Genomic DNA, 22,579 nt, shown 5'->3' with positions numbered 1-22,579 from the left:
GATTCGGAACCATATAAGAGAGTAGACAGCACTATGGCTCTGTAAACACTGATCTTGGTACTTTTCTTCAAGTGTTTATTTCACCAAACTCTTTTATGGAGTTTTCCAAAAGCACTATATGCCTTTGCTAACCTGTTGTCTATCTCTCCGTCAATCTTACCATCTGAGGAGATGAGGCTACCTAGGCAATTAAACTGCTGGACTGATTTGAGCTCTGATTGGCCAATGGTGATATGGGGATGATGGAAGACTTTCTGAGGTGCAGGCTGATAGAGAACTTCTGTCTTCTTCAAGCTGACTTCCAGCCCAAAAAGCTCAGCAGTCTCAGCAAAGCAGGATATTAAACACTGCAGAGCTGCTTCTGTGTGAGTGACAAGGGCGTCATCGTCAGCATAAAGCAGTTCCTGGACAAGATGATTTAAGGTCTTAGTGTGGGCCTTCAGTCGCCTTAGGTTGAAAAGGCTTCCATCAGTATGATATCGAATGTAGATAACGTCCTGATCATCGAGGTCTGCTGTGGCCCTTTGGAGCATCATGCTGAAAAAGACTGTGAATAGAGTTGGTGCAAGAATGCAGCCTTGTTTCATACCATTGGTTATTAGAAAGGGCTCAGAAACTGCATTGCCATATCTGACCTGGCCGTGCTGATCCTCATGGAGTGAGATGATCATTTTAAGGAACTTTGGGGGGACAACCTAAACGTTCCAAAATCTGCCACAGACCTTTTCTGCTCACAGTATCGAAAGCCTTGGTGAGGTCAACAAAGGTTACATAAAGACCTTTGTTCTGTTTCCTACACTTCTCTTGCAGTTGTCTGAGAATAAATACCATGTCTGTGGTATTCCTGTTGGCTCTGAACCACCTTGGCTTTCAGGTAGAATTCCTTCTGCTATAGCAGGTATTAGTCTGTTCAAGAGTATTCTTGCCAGGATCTTGCCAGCAGTGGAGAGCAGAGTAATACCTCAGTAGTTAGAGCAGTCTGATTTATCTCCCTTCTTCTTATGTAAGGTGACGATGACTGCGTCACGAAGGTCTGATGGTAGTTGGCCTAGTTCCCAACAGCACACCACAAACTCGTGGAATTTAGCATGGAGTGCTTGGCCCCCATGTTTCCAGACTTCAGGTGGAATTCCATCAACCCCAGCTGCCTTGCCAGTTTTCACCTGTTGTATGGCCTTAAGAGTTTCTCCCCTAGCAGGGGCAATATCCAGTTCATCCTTCGCTGGCTGCTGTGTAATGTGCTGAATTGCTGAGTCTTGGACTACACAATTGGTACTGAAAAGAGTCTGAAAGTGTTCAGACCATCGATTCAGAATGGAGGTTTTATCTGTCAGAAGCATTTGACCATCTGCACTGAGTAGAGAACTTTGAACCTGGTATGTAGGCCTGTATGCTGTTTTCAGGGCCTCATAGAATCCTCTGTGATCACCCATATCTGTGCATAATTGAATTTTTCCTGCTAGACTGATCCACCACTTGTTCTAGATGTCATGAAATTGCTGTTGGAGCCTGCTGCATGCGAGATGAAAGTCTGCTTTTCTTATGTGACCGGATGGCAGTGCAAGGTGTGCTTGGTGAGCAGTTCTCTTCTTCCTCAACAATTCCTGGATCTCTTGATTGTTTTCATCAAACCAGTCCTTGTTCTTCTTGAAGGAGAACCCTAAGGATTCCTCAGAGGACTGCAGGATGCTGTTTTTAATATGCTGCCAAAGTGATTCAGGAGAGGGATCTATGGAATGATCCTCGAGCCTAGTTTGAAGGTTTGCCTGAAAGCTGTCTCTTGCTTTAGCTGACTGAAGATCATTAACTTGGAGTCTCCTCCTTGGAATACCACCCCTTTTAGGTTTGAACTTAAGGTTGAAGTTAAGTTTACAGCACACAAGTCAATGGTCTGTTTGGCATTCTGCACTAGGCATCATGTGGGTGTGATGGACATCTCAGACATCTCTCCGTCGCACCAAGATGTCATCAGTGAGGTGCCAATGCTTGGATCTAGGGTGCATCCAGGTTGTTTTCAGTCTATTTTTCTGCTGAAAGATAGTGTTGGTGATGGTGAGCTGCTGGTGCCTTTAAGTTCCCAGCAGATCCAGGTCCCCATATTCCATAGCAAAGGGTCCAGCTGAGCCCCCAGCACTGGCAGCCAGACACAGAAGTGATGGATGTGCCCATGTCAACCCCCTTGTCACCTTCCACCCTCGGTGTCAGCCTGCCCACAGTGCTTTTCCTGGCCCTTCTGGTGACACAGGAGGAGGAGGACATTGACCTGGATTTTGGATGTGCTCCTCTTCCTCCCCTCTTTATTCCTCCCCAGGACTGGGAGCTGTTGCGTGACGGTCTGGTTCAGGAACGGCACAGCGACCCACTCTAGGTCACTCGGGCCATCAACTCACAGACACCAATGTGGTGAATGGCAAATGGCATTTATTTGTATGTAACAGAGTCTTATATAGTACAGACTTACAACATCACTTCCGTCTGCTTACATCATTACTTAGGCACTACTGGCTATTAGGCACTAAGGGAGGGGTTCTATCTTTCCGTACAGTGCGAAATCTTCCGACCGCCGAACCCTAACTATCTACAGGAGCAGGGCTGGGCATGGCAGGGATTGTATGGCTAGGTGGTTTTTCTGGGTAAGGGCTTTTTGACAGCACAAGTGGCTCCTTTCTCTGCCCCCTCAGGACTCCCGCAAGCAAACAAAAGCCCTTTCCCCCAGGAAAGAAATTGCTTACCCACTGGTTCTCAGGTGCAGTTGTTGGGACAGCCGGGGAACTCCTTGGGCAGCAAGAGCTTTCTGTCCTGGCGCCTTTTGTCTAGGAGGAAGATTCATCCGTATTCAGTTTTGGCAATAGGAGATAAGCAATTCCATGCTCCTTAAAACAATAGCTTCTATTCTTGATGTGTAGTTTAGGGGCAGAAGAACAGTAGTTGCACTCTGAGTTGTTGATGTATTGAACAGTAGACCAAATAGCCTCAGAAAGCATGTAAACTGCTTCCAGCTGAACTTTGCAGGCTGCTGCTCTGCTAGTACTTCAAAGCACGTTTAGCTGAATAAATCTATTTTCAGCATTACAGCAGGCTGGAATCACTTCTTCCGACCTGCACCTTATGGGTGCTTTAGTACAAAAAGGTGCAAAGTTATATGAGGGGAAAACCAGGCATAAATAAATGCAAAACTAAAAAGTCTGTAAAACATTTTCCATACGCTCCGAGGACTTGGCCCTGCCCACCTGTCTGCTGAGGCTCAGCAGGATACCTGGGGCTGCCAGCGGGACACAGGGAAAACCTGTGTCGCTATGTGACTGTCACAGGGCCACAGGTCCCATCTCCTCCCCAGTCAAGGGCCTTGTTCCTCAGGCTTGAGAAGGACTCAGGATTTGCATTGGACTAGGCTGGGCTGGGCTAATTACATTTCTTCCCAATAGCTGTTAGGGGCTGTGCTTTGGATTTGTGCTGGATCAGTGCTGGTAACACAGGGATGTTTTAGTTATTGCTGAGCAGGGCCTGCACAGAGGCCCCAGTAGTGAGGTCCCAATTAATTTCAGTTTATACAAGATGCTTCCTTCAAGGACACATAAAGCCTTTATGGGGTACAAAGACGCCCCTGCAGCAACAGGCTCATGGTGCCCGGGATGGGGAAGCAGCCCCGTTTGCTCCTAGCCTTGCCCCGGTCGGGGAAGGCACTGTGGTGAGGGGGCAGTGTGGCCCCTGGTGCTCTGTGGTTCTGTGGGTTGGGTGGCCCTACAGAGCCACCTCATACAGGGTGACATGTGCCACATGCCTTGAGGACAGGGTCACACATCCCCCACACCTGCCCTGGGGAACACCCATCCGGGGGGGGACGGGTGCCACGAGCCTGTCCTGGGGCTTTCCCTTTTTCCCAGTTGGCTGCAAGCCATCCCCTGTCAAAAGGTGATGAATCTTCCTCTGTTCTTAGCCCAAAGAGAAAAGGAACCTCGTGTACAAAATGGCCCTAAAAGATTGAATTTTTAAAGAATTTTCTCATTTCCCTTATCCCACCGAAAGAGACCCTGATACCCAAGTTCAGCTCTTGTAACTTGGATATCTTACAACTTCATGATACGTCTATTTATATAAAAACTGTATTTTTGTTTCTCATACAAGGACATGGGGAGAGCCACCCTTTAGCCACTCATGCATCCCACAGATCCGGGCAGTTACAGCTCCTTTGGGAACCATGGTTCCCTGGGACTGCAGCTCTGTTTGTGTACCAGAGTAAACAGTCTCACCACTGGAGTCCTCTGCTCTTGCCCCTGACAGCTGATTTCAGAGACATATTTTGTTTCCCAGGCTGATAGTCCCAGGTAAACCAGGAGCTGAGACAATCAAGCCAAGATCAAATGGATCAATTCAAATGGGATGCTAAACCAATTAATAACTGAGAGGGATCTGCTTACACTGCCAGCATTTACAGTCACAGTTCTGCAGCTGTTTATTGTTACAGTTTTACAGTGGAAATACTTTTAAAAGTATGGCCAGTCTTCGCGAGCGAAGATTTGGGAAAGGTCATTAACCCTTCGAGCCTGCGCAGTGGATTTTTTAGGTGAGACACAGTGTGCGCTGAACTGAGCCCACCCTTTTTAAAAGTAATTCAAAGCTAGAAAACACCAAACTAATGCTGGACTTCCAAAGACACTTCTTTCTCTGTTGGATTCCCTAAAATGAGGTAGTTGGTGGAGTTCCTCCCACTGTTTTGCATACATCTTCCTGTGCTCTCTTGCCATGTATTCCAGGACAGCAGCCACACCTTCTGACTCTTGCCTGATCTGGAATTTCCACTCATGGGACTCTGGTGCCTGTATAATCTCTCTATCCTGTCTGTGGGCTCTTCAAGATTAGAATTCAGGACTAAAGTCGGGAGACTTACAAAAAAAAAAAAAAAAAACAAAAAAACCCACCACAGACCAGAAGCTTTTATTGACTGAAATTTCCCCACTTCTTTCCTCAGCAGGAAAATAATTATGGCAACAAGGAAAAAAAGAATGCAACAAAAAAAAGAAATAAAAAAGTGCTTCTGTTGCAAATATTATTATTCTTGACTCTCTTTTTGACTCTTCTTATTTTGCAGAGTTTAAAATGACAATGTTTCCTTTTCCTTTGTTTTTTTTTCCCCTCAGAGACTAGCATCAGTCATTAGTTTCTTCAATTTCTGAAAAAAACCCAAACAGATTCATAACAAAATGCGATTTCACATGTGTCAGAGACTGAAACGGTTAATGATTTATGCATTCTAGGATTGCAAAGGGACTTTTGCGGGCTTCTGCAGGACTTTTGCTTTATACCTCTGATGGCCTATCAAAGCCCATCCCCCCCTCTGCCAATCTTGAAAGGCGAGAAAAACCCCTTTTACCGGGCCACACACAGGAACTCTGCACAGGCCCAGGGAGATGTTGGAGGCTCGTGACATGGTCTGTGACACTAACCACGGATATAATAACTCATAACTTCTTTGAGTGTGGGGGCTTCCCTCCTTCACCCCCAGTGGATCAAGGCCACCACTTCAACTGACAGACATGGAAGCTGCAACTACCGAGTTCCATCGCTGGACCCCGTGGGTGGTGACTATATAAATCTTTCCACTCTGCATGTGAAATGACCTATGGCATGACCACCACCCCGCCCCAACCCATTGTTCAGAAGCCAGAAAGTGCCTGGGTCACTAGCCCCACAGTTGGGGTGAAGAGGCTCACCCTCTCTGGGGTGGAGGCTTTCATTCTCTCAAGCCCTCCCCCAGACCCAAACCAGGGGGCCAAAGTCATCCGGGCAGATCCTCAGGGGTGGAGGAGGCACAGCTCAGAAACTTTCTTCTCCACCACCACTGTGACCCCAGTGTCCCCTTCCTTTGCACACAACCCCAAACGACACAACTCGGACTCAGTGGAGAATGTGTCCCTGAGGAAAAGCAAAGGCATGGAGGAGGAGCAGGGTAGCAGTCCCATGTGCTGCGAGACCTCAGCTGGCTTCCAGAGTGGCCTCAACTACGTCGCCATTGACATAGTGGGTGGGTCCCTGGCAAACTGTGACAAATCCAGGTTGAAAGCCAGGCACCTCCGGAACGGGGGCATCAATGGAGTAGAGACGAGCGCCCATGCCAGCACAGACTTTCTGTTTCACAACCTGAAAGAAGCAAGTGCTGTGAAAGGTGAGTAGCTACATTTGAAAGTGCTTGCTATGTGTATTTGTGTGTACCGTTTGCCATCACAGTGTTGTGTGTTTGTCGTGTAGAGCACTATCCCTCCTTGCTTCCTTAAAAATCACTCATCCCCCTTTTACACATCCTGTAATAAGCAGTTTTAGAGGAATTTGGTGGTTCTTTGTATGAGAAAAAAGGTTTAATTTTGTGATATTTCTTTATGTTTCAGTTCTACTGTGCCATTATTATGAGTGTAAACTTCTGGGCATCTCAATAGAAGCTGATGTTTACACAGTTACTATGTTTGGGCTGTCCTTCAGTTTTCTTACATAAAATTTTGGAAAGTGTTTGGAAAATGTGACCAAAATAGTTAATGTTAATGCAGCTTCTGAATACTACTTAAAAATGTAAAATGACTGACTTAAAAACAGAATTGTCTGACTGAGGACATCGGATTACAAAAACAATCCTCGGCTCTCTAGCTGAGAATATCTGCAATATCAAAATGAGAAAGATAAATTTAATATCATGGTTTTGAAATACCTTCTCTCTTGCAAAAGTTTAACAGTAAATCATAGTAAGCATAGAATGTGAATTTAAAAAAATGTAATAATTCTTTCCAGAAGTCACTCTATGCTTGAGCTATTACACCTATCACACATTTCACTTAAGGGCCCACCCTGTGGTGGTGTGTAACTGTGTTCCAGCTGACGGCTCAGTCCCAGCATGGATGACCAGTTGGTTGGCTTTCTTTTATATGGATTGCAAATGTTTGGTGTTCAAAGATAAAGCAAGTTGAAGAAATCTGAAACTTTGCATGAGAGAGAATTTAGGTTTTAAGCATGTAGCTATTCCTTTATTGGGGTGCTGGTTATGCTGTTGAAAGAAAAAATAAAGCAAAGAAACAAATACCTTCTCTTCTCCCCAAAATAGCAACCCACCTCCCCTCAATGAGTGAGGGTTTATACACAACTGGGGGCTAGTTGAGGAGGGCACAAAATAGCCAATCTGTCAAGGAGAAAAAGTTAATGATAAGACACTGAACAGAGACATGCCAGGGAGCCTGCGTGCAAATCCACACACACTTGAAGGGCAGAAAGTTGTTTAAAAAATTCCCTGGATGCAGAATACACAGAAATGATGCATGGCTACCAAGATGTCCCTCCCTTCCCTGAGCAGGGCTGGCAAGTTGATCTGACCATATCAGTATCATATCTTTGTTTAGGGGTTGGAAGAGCAAGTCCCTCCTGTTTTTTTAGCAAATATTCAGGAGCTTTGAGACCTCTCAACCTCCTGTTTGGGGTACAATTTGGATAATTTCACTGTATTTGAGATATGTGGGAACACAGAATCTCACTGCTCTGTCCCTACTTTTTAATGGAGGACAAATAAAATGGGGGGGGGGGGGGATGAAATCCCACGAAGCTTGTCAGGAAGAGCCAATCCTCCCTAATTCAAGATATTGGCTGAAATAAATTTCCAGCGGTTCTTCCTGCCTCATTTTTCTCTGATTCAATGTATGAAGAGACAAACTAATGGGTTTTCAGGCATACACAGAGAGAAGCACCTGCAGTGGGACAGAGACACAAACCCTCTCACCTGATGAGACCATTAACTTCATCTACAATGTGTCTGAGTTTGCAATAAGCATCTGTTGGGGGCAGTTTGAGCTCCAGGATGAGCCGGTCGATCTTGTTGATGCACATGGTCACTGCCAACCTCTCCTGCACCACGTGCTTGATCAGCTGCTCCGTGTTCAGCTCAGAGCCCCAGGAAAGCCTCCATGAAATGCTATCTGGGGCGTGAGGGGCAGCCAGTGACCCCTACACTGCTGCCAGGTTGCAGAAAAGCCCAAGCACAGCCACCAGTGATCAGCTAATCCTCTTGAAGCTGAGATAGGTGCTGACCCAACTGAATGCCTTGAATCCAAGCCTGTGGACATCTCTGGTATAAATAACCTGCTCAGTTTTAGGTATCATGGGGATGGAGATGCACGTAAGTTGAATAATCAGCCTACAGGCCACACGAATCACATCAGTCTGGACACAGGAGCCAGAGGCGTCACTGCCTGTTTGGATGGAAAACTCAGTTCCCAACCCATCCTCCAAAAAACCTTCATCCTGACAAGCTGAACCCATCCCAGGCTAAGGCTAACCCATTCATGCTAAGGCAGGAGCAGAGACTCCAGAGAAGGGATGCTGAGGATCACCCCTAGGAGAAGCTGGCACTCACCTCCTCAGCTGCATCGATGAAGAGCACGATGCTGTCTGAGATGCGAAGAGCCCCCAGAAGCCACTCCTGCTTGTGCCACCATCCTGCTCCCCCCCAAGCCTCACCTCGGACCTGCAGGTTGGAGAAGCTCTGCACAGGGATGGTGATCCTGCAGGAGCAACCAGGCCATTGGGAAGAGCGTGGGATCCTGCTGCCCCCCAGCTACACCTGCCTGGGGCTGGGGCAGTGGGGTCTGGAGGATGGTCTCCAACCCAGCCAGACACCCCAGAGGAACCACGAGGACGTGGAGCCCCTGCTGTGCCATCACCTGCTCTCCTTGATCTCCAGCAACTTGCGGTATGCGGCGATCTCCATGTCCAGGGCCAGCCTGACGTTGAGCAGGTCCTGGTAGTCCTGTAGATGCCGGGCCATCTCCTCCTTGAGGCTCTGGATATCCTCCTCTAGCCATGCCACTGTGTCCTGATAGTCGGCGGTCTCCAGGGTGTAGCGCTTCTCCAGCTCCTGCAGCTGCCTCTCCAGGGACTCCTTCTGGGGGGCCACAAGTGGTCGTGACACTCTCCATGGCCACCTTCTCCCAGGAGCTGGGGGCTTATCCCAGTGCCCATCTCCCACCCCAGGGGAGCTGCCATTCTCCAGCACTGGATGGTGTCCCACTGGGGCTCCAGGGAACCCCATGGTGGTGGCAGCTCCCCAAGGCCATGTCCCCTCTCTTGCACCCCATGGCCATCACCTACCGAGCCCCTCAGAGCCTCCAGGTTACAGGTGAGGGCCTGCAGCTGGTGCCGGTACTCATCGGCCTCCTGCTTGGCCGCATGCAGGGCCTCGTTTTGCCAGGCGGACGCGTCCCTCAGGTCTGCGAACTGGGACAGGGACACGGCCACGGGATGGGACCACGCAGCAGGGATGTGTCCCGGTGGCACACGGCCTGGGGGCACAGCTCTGCTGTGCTCCACAAGAGGGACATAGCCCTGGGAACATGGAGAAACATCCCTGACACAGGCAGGAACAGCGGAGATCCCAAACCCCCTCATCACCCCCCAACCCCAGGTGAGCAACCCGAGCCCTGAGGAATCATAGAATCATAGAATCAGACGGGTTAGAAAGGACCTCTGAGATCATCAAGTCCAACCCTTGATCTACTACCACCACAGTTGCTAGACCATGGCACTAAGTGCCACGTCCAGCCTCATCTTAAAAACCTCCAGGGACGGAGAATCCACCACTTCCCTGGGCAACCCATTCCAATGGCTGATTACCCTCTCTGTAAAGAATTTCTTCCTAATATCTAACCTAAACCTCCCTTGGTGCAGCTTAAGGCCATGCCCTCTTGTCTTACTGCTGATTGCTTGGGAGAAGAGACCAACCCCCACCTGCCTACAACCTCCTCTCAGGTAGTTGTAGAGAGTGATGAGGTCTCCCCTGAGCCTTCTCTTCTCAAGGCTAAACAACCCCAGCTCCCTCAGCCTCTCCTCATAGGACTTGTGCTCCAGTCCCTTCACCAGCCTCGTTGCTCTTCTCTGCACCTGCTCCAGCACCTCAACATCCTTCCTGAACTGAGGGGCCCAGAACTGGACACAGTACTCCAGGTGAGGCCTCACCAGTGCTGAGTACAGGGGCAGAATCACTTCCCTGGTCCTGCTGGCCACACTGTTCCTGATACAGGCCAGGATCCATTGGCCTTCTTGGACACCTGGGCACACTGCTGGTTCATGTTCAGTCTTCTGTCAATCAGCACTCCCAGGTCCCTTTCTGCCTGGTTGCTCTCCAGCCACTCTGTCTCCAGCCTGTAGCAATGCAGTGGGTTGTTGTGGCCAAAGTGCAGGACCCGGCACTTGACCTTGTTGAACCTCATCCCGTTGGAACCAGCCCAACTCTCCAGCCTATCCAGGTCCCTCTGCAGAGCCCTCCTGCCTTCCAGCAGGTTGACACTCCCTCCCAACTTGGTGTCATCTGAGAATTTGCTAATGATGGACTCAATCCCCTCATCTAAATCATCAATAAAGATATTAAACAGAACTGGGCCAAACACTGATCCCTGGGGGACACCACTGGTGACCGGCCGCCAGCTGGATGCAGCCCCGTTCACCAGCACTCTCTGGGCCTGGCCCTCCAGCCAGTTCCTAACCCAGCACAAAGTGCCCCTGTCCAAACCATGGGCTGCCAGTTTTTTCAGGAATATATCATGGGAGACAGTGTCAAAGGCTTTGCTGAAGTCCAGATAGACTACATCCACAGCCTTCCCCTCATCCACCAGGGGGGTCACCTGATTGTAGAAAGAGATCAGATTGGTCAGCCAGGACCTGCCCCTCCTAAACCCATGCTGGCTGGGTCTGATCCCTTGTCCATCCTGTAGGTGCTGTGTGACTGCACCCAGGATGATCTGCTCCATAACCTTGCCAGGCACTGAGGTCAGACTGACAGGCCTGTAGTTTCCTGGGTCCTCCTTCCGGCCCTTTTTGTGGATTGATGTGACATTTGCCAACTTCCAATCATCTGGGACCTCCCCAGTGAGCCAGGACTGTTGGTAAATGATGGAGAGCATCTTGGCGAGTTCTTCTGCCAGCTCCCTCATCACCCTTGGGTGGATCCCATCTGGTCCCATAGACTTGTGAGGATCCAAGTGGCTCAGCAGGTCGCTGATTGTTTCCTCCTTGATTACGGGGGGACTGTTCAGCTTCATATTCCTATCTACATGCTCCAGAAGCCAGCTGTCCTCAGAGACCTGTCCTACCGTTGAAGACTGAGGTAAAGAAGGTGTTAAATACCTCAGCCTTTTCCTCATCTTTAATAACTATGTTCCCTCCCATGTCCACTAAAGAATGGAGGTTTTCCTTGTCCCTCTTTTTGCTACTGATGTATCTATAGAAAGACTTTTTATTTTCCTTAACAGAAGTGGCAAGATTGAGTTCAGATCTTGCCTTCATCTCTCTGATTTTCTTTCTACATGACCTAACTAAATTCCTGAACGCTTCCTGAGTAGCCAGTCCTTTTTTCCATAATCGGTAGGTGTCGCTGAAAGTGTCGGAACGGCCAAAGCGACACGAAAAAAGGTTCCAGCAAAGTTTATTCCAAGAAAAAAGCAGGGACTGCCGGGGCTGCTGCGCAGCCCCTTAAGTACAGTTTTTGAACACACGTAATGCACACGGATAGGACAGTTCAAACTTTCACACCAGAATTCTTACAGCTAATAGGTGCATTTTCTAAACTCTACTTTCTCACAACAACTTTGCTCTTTCTCAAAACAGCCCAGTTCTTTCCCACAACAGTCCCGAGCACCTGCTCTTATTTTTCTCTCATGTTGATGTTCTTCCCAACTACTCTCATTCAAAACAGGTCCTTGTTCTCATGAGACAGTGCTCCTGTTCTCATGAGACAGTGTTCTCTGTTCCCACAGGACAGCTTCTTCAGGATGCATCAGTATGTTGTCAGGATCAGGGCCTCCATTTTCAGTCCTCTCTTTCAGTCCATCTCAGGGGTATACTTTGATCTGGTCAACATCTATTGCTTTGTCAGTATGTGCCAAGGTGCTGACAGACCCACTGTCACCCGTGACAGGTAGGCTCTCTTTTTCATCCTAATTTCCCTCAAGATCTCCCTGTTCAGCCAGGCTGGCTGTCTTCCATGCTGGCTGGGGAACTGGGACTTTCAGTGGGCTGGGACAGCCTGCTCTTGTGCATTTAAAACTTCCTTCTTGAAGCATGTCCATACCTCCTGGACTCCTTTGTTTTCAAGGGCTGTTTCCCATGGTACCCTCTGAACCAGTCTCTTGAACAGGCTGAAATCTGCCCTCTGGAAGAGGTTTTATTGATGGTTCTTCTTGCATCCCTGAGTATTGAGAATTCTATTATTTCATGGTCACTGTGCCCCAGACGGCCTCCGACTACCACATCTCCCACCAGCCCCTCTCTGTTTGTGAACAGCAGGTCTAGCGGGGCTCCATCCCTGGTAGGCTCATTTACCAGCTGGAGCAGGAAATTGTCTTCTATACACTCTAGGAATCTCCTAGACTGCCTCTTCTCTGCCATGTGGAGTTCCCAGCAGACATCCAGCAGGTTAAAGTCACCCACAAGAACAAGTGCTGGCAATTTTGAGACATCTGCCAGCTGCTTGTAGAAATATTCATCATCGTCATCATCCTGGTTAGGTGGTCTGTAACAGACTCCCACCAGGATGTCAACCTTGTTGGTCTTCCCCCTGATTTTGATCCACAGGTACTCAACCTTATTGTTACTGACTTCAAGTTCTAAAGAGTCAAGAGACTCTCTAACATACAGAGCCACCCCTCCACATCTCCTACCTTGCCTGTCCCTTCTGAAGAGCTTGTAGCCATCCATGGCGGCACTCCAGTCATGTGAGTCATCCCACCATGTTTCTGTGATGGCAACTACATCATAGCTTTCCTGCTGCACGATGGCTTCCGGCTCCTCTTGTTTGTTGCCCATGCTCTGTTCATTGGTGTACATGCACTTCAGGTGGGCTGCTGATTTCGTTCTTAACTTGGGCTTTCTGTCCTTAGGCTGATCACTGGAGATGACATTGCAGGCGGGGACAGCCAGGCCACTCCTCCATGGGGCCACTAGCTCGCTCTGCACCTTGGATTTGTACCACTGCTCTGTCTCCTGGGTGTTGCTGGCGGCCACGGTCTCGTACTGCCTGCGGATGTCACACAGGGCAGCTGTCAGGTCTGGTTTGCTGGCATTCACCTCCACATGCACCCACTGCCGGGACAGCTGCTCCTGCAGCCCTTGCAGCTCCTGGGGGGGACAGGGGGGGCTGGCACAGCCCCCCCAAGCCCCAGGATGCCCCCGTCCCCCATGGCAGGGTTACCTCCTCGTGGACCTTGTGCAGGAAGCTGATTTCATCCTGCAGGGTCCCCACGTGCCGCTCCAGGTCCAGATGAGCCAAGGTGGAGTTGTCCACATCCTGTCACTGTGGGGGGACATGATGAACAGTCCCAGGCTGGTCCCCTGGGTCTGCTCCCTCCTGAGCTGTCTGGCCATGTCCATTCCTGCCCTCTGCTGCCCAGCCCTGCCTGTCTCTGCCCATCGTAACATATCCTGGTCCCTCACTACCTGCTCCTGCCCATCCCTGCTCCATTTCTGCCCCATCTCTGTTCCATTTCTGCCCTATTCCTGTTCCATCCCTGCCCTGTTCCTGCCTCTTTCTGCCCATCATAACACATCCCAGTCCCTCACTGCCTGCTCCTGCCCATCCCCACCCCTTTTCTGTCCATCCCTGCCCATCTCTGCTCCATCCCTGCCCCTCTCTGCCCATTGTAACATGCCCCAGTCCCTCACTGCCTGCTCCTGTCCACTCCCTCCCCATCCCTACCCATCCCAAGGAGAGGACAAGATGGCAGCTGAACCCCTGCAGTGCAGGATGTGTCTCCTGCCCTCACCTGCCTGTAGGCAGCCAGGTTGCTCTCAGCCTCCAGCCACGGGGTCACCTCATCTTGCAGCCTGTGCCAGAGCAGGGGCACCGTTACACTTCCGGCACCATGACCCCTCCAGCACCGTGACCCCTCTGGCACTTTGACCTGTCCCTCTCTGCCCACGGACATACCTCCCTGTGCTGACACAGCCCCACAGCCCCAGTACCCACCCAAACCCCGTGCCAGTGCCTGCACCCATCCTGCACCCCCTCCACCATCCCACACTGTCCCCAGGGGTCACTGTGGTCCCCACCACCAGCCTGGTGCACATCAGTGCCTGGTCCCCAGGGCTACCCTCCTCCTGTCTCCATGGCCACCCTGATCCCTGGGTACCCCTCAGTCTCCATCCTGGTCCCAGGGCTCACCCTGGGCCTTGCCACCACCATGGTCCCCGTGACATCACCATTTTCCCGGCCACATCACCATTCCCATCACCACCGTGGTCCCCAGGACAACCCTGATCACCACCCTGGTGGCCATCCTGGTCCCTGCTGCCACTTTGGATACACCCTGGTCCCCATTCCAGTGGCCACCCTGCTCCTGGTAATCACCCTGACACCCATCCCAGTGACCACTTTCCATCCTGCTCCTGGTGGCCACCCTGGTCCCCAGAACTAGGCCCAGTTGGACAGTGCCTTACTTCTGCTGGAGGTTGCTGAGGTCCTGGGCCAGGTTGTCCCTCTCCAACCAGGCCTTGGCAGTGCCCAACTGCTCCACGTGGCACCGCAGCTCCCACAGCTGCTCCTGGTAAATGTCCCCCAGGCGGGACGGCTCCTGGTCCTGTGCCTGGTTCAGCTCCAGCACCAGCACCTTGTTCTGCTGCTCCAGCAGTCACACCTTCTCGATGTACCTGGCGAAGCGGTCGTTTAGCTCCATCATCTCCACCTTCTTGCTGGTGTGCATCTCCTGGAACTCCAAGTTGAGCGCCATGGTCAGTGAGAAGTCCATCCTACCCGAGCCCAGCCGGGCAGCCGGGTGGGTGCCGCAGAGTCCCCTGTGGCTCCGGGCTGGGGGGATGGCGAGGGGCACCCAGTGCATGGGGGTGGCGGGGTCGAAGCAGTGGCTGTAGGAGGATGGGTGCTGGCTCTCCATGCCTGGGGTGGGTGTGATGTGCCCTCCTGAGGGTTTTTATGGAGCCTGGAGCCCCCGTCTTGCTGGATGCCCTGGCACTGGCCACTGGCCAGGGAGCCACTGGGCCAGCACAAAGCCTGGCGGGGTGTCTGTGCCCTGGCACCCAGCCTGGGCACCGTGGCATATCCCCCTGCCCACCCCCGGCCCTCCCGGGGGGCCCTGGGGCACATGGCAGGGCAGAGATGGAGCAGTGGCCAAGTTCACTCCCAGGGCAGCCGGTGGGAGGGGGTGGGTGCAAGGCTGGGTGCTGCACCGTGGGAGATGTGAGATGTGAGATCTGTGTATACACGTGTGGGGTCACCTACACCTCCACTCGTACACATGTGCACACCCACAGGCACACGTGCACAAAGACACCTCCAGAGACACACACACGTATCTGTCCATGTCCACAGACACACACTCCGTGTGCAAGGCACACGCATGTGCCTGCCTAGCATACACGTGGGGGGGACACACAATGTGCACAGACACACACATGTGCTGCTTTCCCTGAACATGTGTGCACGCACACATGGGACACACCCAGAGCTGCGCACATGCAGTTCCCCTTTGTTACGACCCGCCCCAGGAAAAGGGGAGAGGGGGGTAACTCAGGTTCCATCAAAAATTCCCTTGGGGTGGATTACAGCGAAACAACACTAAATAATCGGTGTATGAAAACATATATGGATAAGATTTATTTTAACAATTTTGAACCAGTAGGTAAGTTAACATTTTTGGGTGCTGTAACCTTTCTAGGGAGGAGAAAAATGCATAGGGGAGAGAAAGACAGGGTGAGAGTAAGGGAGAGTAAGAGAAAGAAAAGCTGAGAGAGGACAGATGTCTATAGTCACAAAAGCTGAGAGAGGACAGATGTCTATAGTCACCGCCCACGGGGTCCAGCGATGCTTCCATGTCTGTCAGTTGAAGTGGTGAAGTGATCTGCTGGGGGTGAAGGAGGGAAGCCCCCATCCATGGTTAGTGTCACGGGCCGTGCCTCGAGCCTCCAACATCTCCTGGGTCTGTGCTGAGTTTTTTTGTGTCTGGCCTGGTTCCCGCCCTTTTCCCGACAGGCAGAGGGGGGGGGATGGGCTCCCATGGGCCATCAGAGGTACAGTGTAACAGTCAAAAGCCTGCAAGCTCGGCTCTTCCCGCCTTTTCGGCTTGACATCTTCTGCGCTGGAGGAGGGGGGATGGGCCCAGTTGCCCATCAAAAAGTCAAAGCCTGCAAAAGTCTCCTAGAATGCATAAATCATCAAACACTCCAGTCTCTGACACCACCCCGTGATTTATGCATTCAATAATCTTTTGCTGTTCACTGTGAATCTTCTTTGTGGGTGGTGCTTCTCATATAGTGGATAGGAAGACAGAAGAGTGAAGGAAAGGAAGAGACAGCCCCAATGCACTGCAATTCTCCCCCCTCAAAAAAAAACAAACCAGCTTTATAATAACATAGTAAGCTAATCTGCATCAGTTACTCTCTCCACCCCGTGAGTAGTCATAGGGGATGTAATAGGATCTCAATAGTTGCAATCAAATTTCTTAACATTAATAAGGTTACAAACATACACAAATACTTGAAATTATACATTAAAAAACATTGAGTTACTTGGGAGCTGGTAAAAGGCTTTCTTATATTCCCTTCAGGTAAAACTTTTTTGTTTTGTTTAGATTTAGTTTCATTTGTCAATATTTTGTGAGATTTAGCCAAATATAGAATTCGATGCCTTTTGAATACATATTTGTATGATTCTAAATATTCATAACTTCTTGTACTAACTCCCAGGTTAAATTTGATTGAGTTTTCTGATTCTCGGTTGATTGAGACGGAACTACACACATCTGAAAGCTTTTCTCAAGCTAACTCACTTCCCAACAAAAAGACAAAACAAACTTGGCAAAAACTAAACTTGCAGTACATAAAATGGCTTGTCTTACACAATCTTACCAGCAAGTTGTTCATGATAAAAACACAAATAAGTCAACAATTATTAATAAGCTCATAATACAAGCAATTTTGGGAGTAGAGGAGACACAAACACAATGTTTGTGGTAAACTTTTGCATATTGCAAACTTACTGACACAAAAATACATACAGACATGCATACTACAAAGTTATTAAGATAAAAACACAAACACATGTCAAAGAACAGTATAAGTCTTCAGTCCTGTTGCTACTTTATTTTCTCATGGGATACTTGTAAGTTGATAATAGAGGCAGTTGTGGGGGCAGTTATCTTTTCTGCCCATTGCTGCAATTGAAAGCTTTATTGGTTTCATGCAGTTTGATCTCATCTGCTGGCAGGTTCCTGCGGAAAAAAAAAGAAAATCTGGCCCACTACGGACCCATTATTAAAAAGAAGGAACTATCTATTTATCCAACTCCTTTTCTTCTCTGGCATAATGTCACTAGGGTAGTAATAATAGAGAAGTTTGGAGCATGTTTTCTCCAAAAGACAAATAAACTCAGAGTATGCTGGGACTCCTTTTTACTTCTCAGCATCTTTATTTGCTCTAGGGTGGCCAAGGTGTCAGGGGGAATACACACTGCTAATTTTCCTATGGGAATTTGAAGTCTCAGACTTTCCAAGTGGGTGATAGTACTTGTCTGAGTCTGGTCCTGCAATTCTGCAATTTCTGGGGTAATTTTTTCATGTGTTCCTAAAGGGAGTGGGTGGGGGTTTACATTTGTTATTTTAGAAGGAGGCAGACTTGGAACAGTTTGCAACAGACGGACAGAGGGGGTTGGGAGACCAAACACCCATTCTCTCCCTCTAGCGTCTGTCCAGGCCTTCCCCTTTAGCAGATCCAACCCCAGGATGTTAGCTGGTAATGGCCCTACAATCATGATAGTTTCTGTGGCTGTCTCATCTCCAGGTAACCAGCATTTCACTCGAGCAGTGTATTGGGGTCGGGATTTGCCAAAAGCATCAGTCACCCACATCTTCTTTTTCTCTGGTTTAATGCCACACTGAGTAGCAGCTTCAGTTTGGAGTGCTGAGACCTGTGCACCCGTGTCTACCACAAATGTAACCAAAGATTTAAAAGGGCCAAGAGGAAGAGTGATTACCAAATCTCCCTGGTTGTTTTCTGTAAGCTTTCTCTCATAAACCCACTGGCTATTTTTTGGCTTATTTACTTGAGAGCAGTAAGTCCAGTTCCTTGACTCAGAACTGGTCAAACTGGTTAGTCCAGTTTCTGGAGAGGCTGAGGGGATCACAGTGTTGGACTCCTTAGAGGGGCTGCCCTTAGGGGGTGTCTTGTGCTCTTTGATCTTATCCCACTGCTTTATCAAGTATTCCAAATTAGCAGTGGGTAATTTATCCATCACTTCTCGAGGAATACCTTTTGCAACACCTTCTCTCCACAGACTGTATCTCTTTCTCCTGCTAGATGACACATTTTGTTGACAAATACCTGGTGAAGCAGGTTTTTGGACTTTCCCTGCCCTCCTGCAGTGTATTCTCTGGCCACTGGTACCAGAGAGCCCCAGCTGCTGACCAGTAGCTATTAATTCTTGGGCTATTTCCAACCAGGTTAATCCTGATGGAGCACCCCTTCTTCTAGGTCTGGGGGTTGCCTTTATGCGCTCCTGTAATTGTTTAGCATAAACTTTTAGTGCATCAGGCAGGCCTCGAATTAAGACCGGAAATCTCTGTGGATCCGCCTCGAGTTCCATTGGGGAATTTTGTTGTGGGTCTAATAATTTTGTATGCATTAACTGGAGACATGCGGTTTTTTGTACACTTTTTACAATGTGGCCAATTGTGGGTGTTTTAATCGTGTAAGGATCTCCCCTTTCTATAGGGTCTAACCCGCCTGCCCAGTAGGCAGCTCTCTGGGTCAGGGACCACGGAGCTCGGTTATCATTTGTGGTCAGGAAGACCCCTGGGCCCCAAAATCCTCTGGCCTCATCTTCACTCAACAAAATCCGATCTCCCCCAGTAAGGGACACCCTCCACACATATTCAGTCTCTGATTCACTGGCCTTACGACTGTATTTTTCCTGAATTTTGGCCAGTGCTTCCCCCGTGTACGGGGTAATTCGTGTGGTAGTTTGCAGATCTGCCCCCTGGCCAGTGGTTTCAGTTTTAATGAGGGGACGCATATGTATTGCCTCGTCCTCCCGGTAACTTTGCTTCAACTCTTCTAATTCCCCAGAGGGGTACAGGGATTTGTTAACATCTACCGGTTTAGGGTATTTTGAACTAATGTCTCGCAATTCACAATTTTTCATTTCCAGTATTCTTTTAAGCCTTTCATTTTGTTCCTCCTCATCTTCAAGGGCTGACCGAAGCAATGAGTTAATCTCTCTCTCCTTCTCCAGTGCCTGACGTTCAGCAGTTAACTGCTGGTGTTCTTTTCCTAATTGCTCCTGTAATGCCTTCATTGTCTCTTGAAGAGACCTTATCACCTCACCGGTAGATTTTTGAATAGCCTCTTTTTCTAGCTGGTCCTGCAAAGATCTCATTGACTCTTGGAAAGATTTTATCCCTTCACTTACAGATTTCTGAATAGCTGATTTTTGCTTTTGCACTGCTCTAAGGAACACGCCTAAGACAGCACCCACAAAAAACAATTCTAAACCAAGGATAGCTATCAGGAGGGAATAATCCCCATATAACTCAACCTGGGGTGTCATCCCCTTTGCCTCAGTCATTAACCCAGTTTAGGTTAATGTCTTTCTCCCCCTTAACCCTCTGAGGGCTGGTTTGACTCTCTCCTGGAAAACCTTTCAACAGGTCCAGGTACCAGAGAACCTTTCAACAGGTCCAGGTCACACCAGGAAACCTTTCAACAGGTCTGATGTGCCCGGGTCACACCGAGAGGAGAAAAATTCTTACTATAATTTTACTGCGAGGGGACAGTCACCATTTGACTCGCCCTCGGTACCAGCTTTAGACTACACCGATTACTCCACCACATCCAAAGGATCCTTGCCGACTACGCCAAAAATGTTACGACCCGCCCCAGGAAAAGGGGAGAGGGGGGTAACTCAGGTTCCATCAAAAATTCCCTTGAGGTGGATTACAGCGAAACAACACTAAATAATCGGTGTATGAAAACATATATGGATAAGATTTATTTTAACAATTTTGAACCAGTAGGTAAGTTAACATTTTTGGGTGCTGTAACCTTTCTAGGGAGGAGAAAAATGCATAGGGGAGAGAAAGACAGGGTGAGAGTAAGGGAGAGTAAGAGAAAGAAAAGCTGAGAGAGGACAGATGTCTATAGTCACAAAAGCTGAGAGAGGACAGATGTCTATAGTCACCGCCCACGGGGTCCAGCGATGCTTCCATGTCTGTCAGTTGAAGTGGTGAAGTGATCTGCTGGGGGTGAAGGAGGGAAGCCCCCATCCATGGTTAGTGTCACGGGCCGTGCCTCGAGCCTCCAACATCTCCTGGGTCTGTGCTGAGTTTTTTTGTGTCTGGCCTGGTTCCCGCCCTTTTCCCGACAGGCAGAGGGGGGGGGATGGGCTCCCATGGGCCATCAGAGGTACAGTGTAACAGTCAAAAGCCTGCAAGCTCGGCTCTTCCCGCCTTTTCGGCTTGACATCTTCTGCGCTGGAGGAGGGGGGATGGGCCCAGTTGCCCATCAAAAAGTCAAAGCCTGCAAAAGTCTCCTAGAATGCATAAATCATCAAACACTCCAGTCTCTGACACCCTTCCACACACACATAGCATGCACAGGCACAGCCACCCTGCTGTGCACACACGGGCAGAGCCAAGCCAACACATGTGTGCATGTGCACACACATGCCCAGAGTGGCACATGCCCAGTCACCCTTACATGTACACACAACGTGCACACACACACAGAGCCATCTCTGATGGGGTTAATAGTGGGTTTATTAGCTCCCAGGATGGAGATATCGACTGCGAAAAGTTTCGAGTGTATCCTTGATGATAAGGAAGTCAGTACGCAGCCCTAATGGAGAAAACAATAGCAGGCTGTAAAGTTGGTAGGCCCAGGATGTGGGAACTGCAATAAGGCCTTGAGCTTTGCCAAATGTATCACCCATAGATCCTAGCCAATGAAAACGCTGTTGCTTGCTTACCTAAAGTAAGGATACTGCTTGCTGCTAGTAAGGGGTATAAAAAAGCAGATGAGAAAATAACGAGGAGAAAGAAGACATCTTTCTTGCACATAACTGACTCCTTGTATCTTTATCGGCCATCACGACTCTACACTGACAATCTCACTGTGCACATGCAGGCACACACACACATGGGCACACACGTGTACACATGGGCACACACACAAACACGTGGGCACACACACCCACACGTGGGCACACACATGTACCCATGGGCACACACACCCACACATGTACATATCCTCCCCATGTCACATCCTCTAGGATGAGCCCTGGCACGAGCAGCTCAGCACCAGCCCCTGTAGCCCATCACTCCAGGCTATTAAGGCCAGGTGTTAATTAAGAGGCTGAAGCCTTCAAAGTCTTTCCCATCCCACTGGATCTGTGGAAGCACTGCCTGGTGCCCCTGGAGCCTGGACAGGACTCAGGACACCCGTCCCCATCCCAGATCCAGAGGGCACTTATCCCACCATAGCTGTGTGCGCGATCATATCACCATCCACACGTGCACTGAGTTTGGGGGATCTTTTGCCCCTTTTGCCCCGTTGGCCCATGGCAGGGGGTGGTGAGAGCTAGGGCCGGGTGCCAGAGGCTTTCCCGGGTGGCTGAAAGCGGCTTTGTGCGGGGCCAGAGCCGTGTCTGCCTGGTACGGCCTGGAGGGGGCCTTTGTGCCAGGGCACGGCACTGCCGGGAAACACGGCGGGGTGGATCCAGGACCGGCATGGCGCCGCTGCAGCCCTGTCCCCTCCCAGCCACGGTGTCCTGACCACAAACTGGGACATGGATGGGCCTCGGGGACAGCCCGTGCAGGGGATGGGGGTGTTTTGGGGCCACCAGTGAGACGTGATGGCGGTGGGGTGGGTGCCCCGAGAGGCAGCTGGGGTGAAGCTGCTGGGCAGGGGGGTCTCTGGGATGCTGCTGCAGGGATAGAGACAGGGACAGGGACAGGGATGGGGACCAGCCTTGCTGCTGGCAGCAGGTAGCAGCTGATGGCCGGGGAAAGCTGCCCTCTGTGGGACGGGGACACATGGTCGGACTGGAGCCATCATCGCCGGGCCACTGAGAGTGGTCCGTGGTCCATGGTCCCTGTGGGCGCAATTTGGGAGGACCCAGAGCCACTGGAGACAAGACTGGTGGGACTGGGGCAGCTGCCACATCCGCTTTTAATGACCAGAAGTTCCTTGTCCCCAGCCAGCCCCGTGTCCCTGCAGTTGTCCTGGGCCGGAGTCACCAGCGACAGGTGGGGGTTTGCCCTCCAAAACACCAGTTTGGGGGCACCTACCCCATAGTGGTACTCAGTGTCCCCAGCCAGAACAGTGGCATCCCTGGGGACATGTGCTGTGTGACAGCCCTGGTGACAGGGGACCTCCATCCCTCACGGGGTGGGGGGGACAGAGCAAGGGCTTTGGGGTCCTGTGTGAGCACCTGCTGCTCCCCAGGGATTGATCCTCTCCCGGCTCCCACACAGCGGGATCAAAGCACGGGAAGCTGTCAGTGCCGGCTGCCGCGGGAGGCAGAGTTGGGCTCTCCCCCCTCCTCCTCCTCCTCCCG

General features: G+C 50.2%; 1 pseudogene; it reads right to left on the bottom strand.

Moving 5' to 3' along the window:
* Positions 1 to 8,365: 8,365 nt before the first annotated feature.
* Positions 8,366 to 14,855, bottom strand: LOC135408807 (glial fibrillary acidic protein-like; annotated as a pseudogene).
* Between the last annotated feature and the right edge of the window lie 7,724 nt (positions 14,856 to 22,579).

Source organism: Pseudopipra pipra, unplaced genomic scaffold (assembly GCF_036250125.1).
Source record: "Pseudopipra pipra isolate bDixPip1 unplaced genomic scaffold, bDixPip1.hap1 HAP1_SCAFFOLD_66, whole genome shotgun sequence".
NCBI lineage: Eukaryota > Metazoa > Chordata > Aves > Passeriformes > Pipridae > Pseudopipra > Pseudopipra pipra.
The sequence above is the reverse complement of the archived record's forward strand: the minus strand, read 5'-3'. Positions and strand labels throughout refer to the sequence as shown.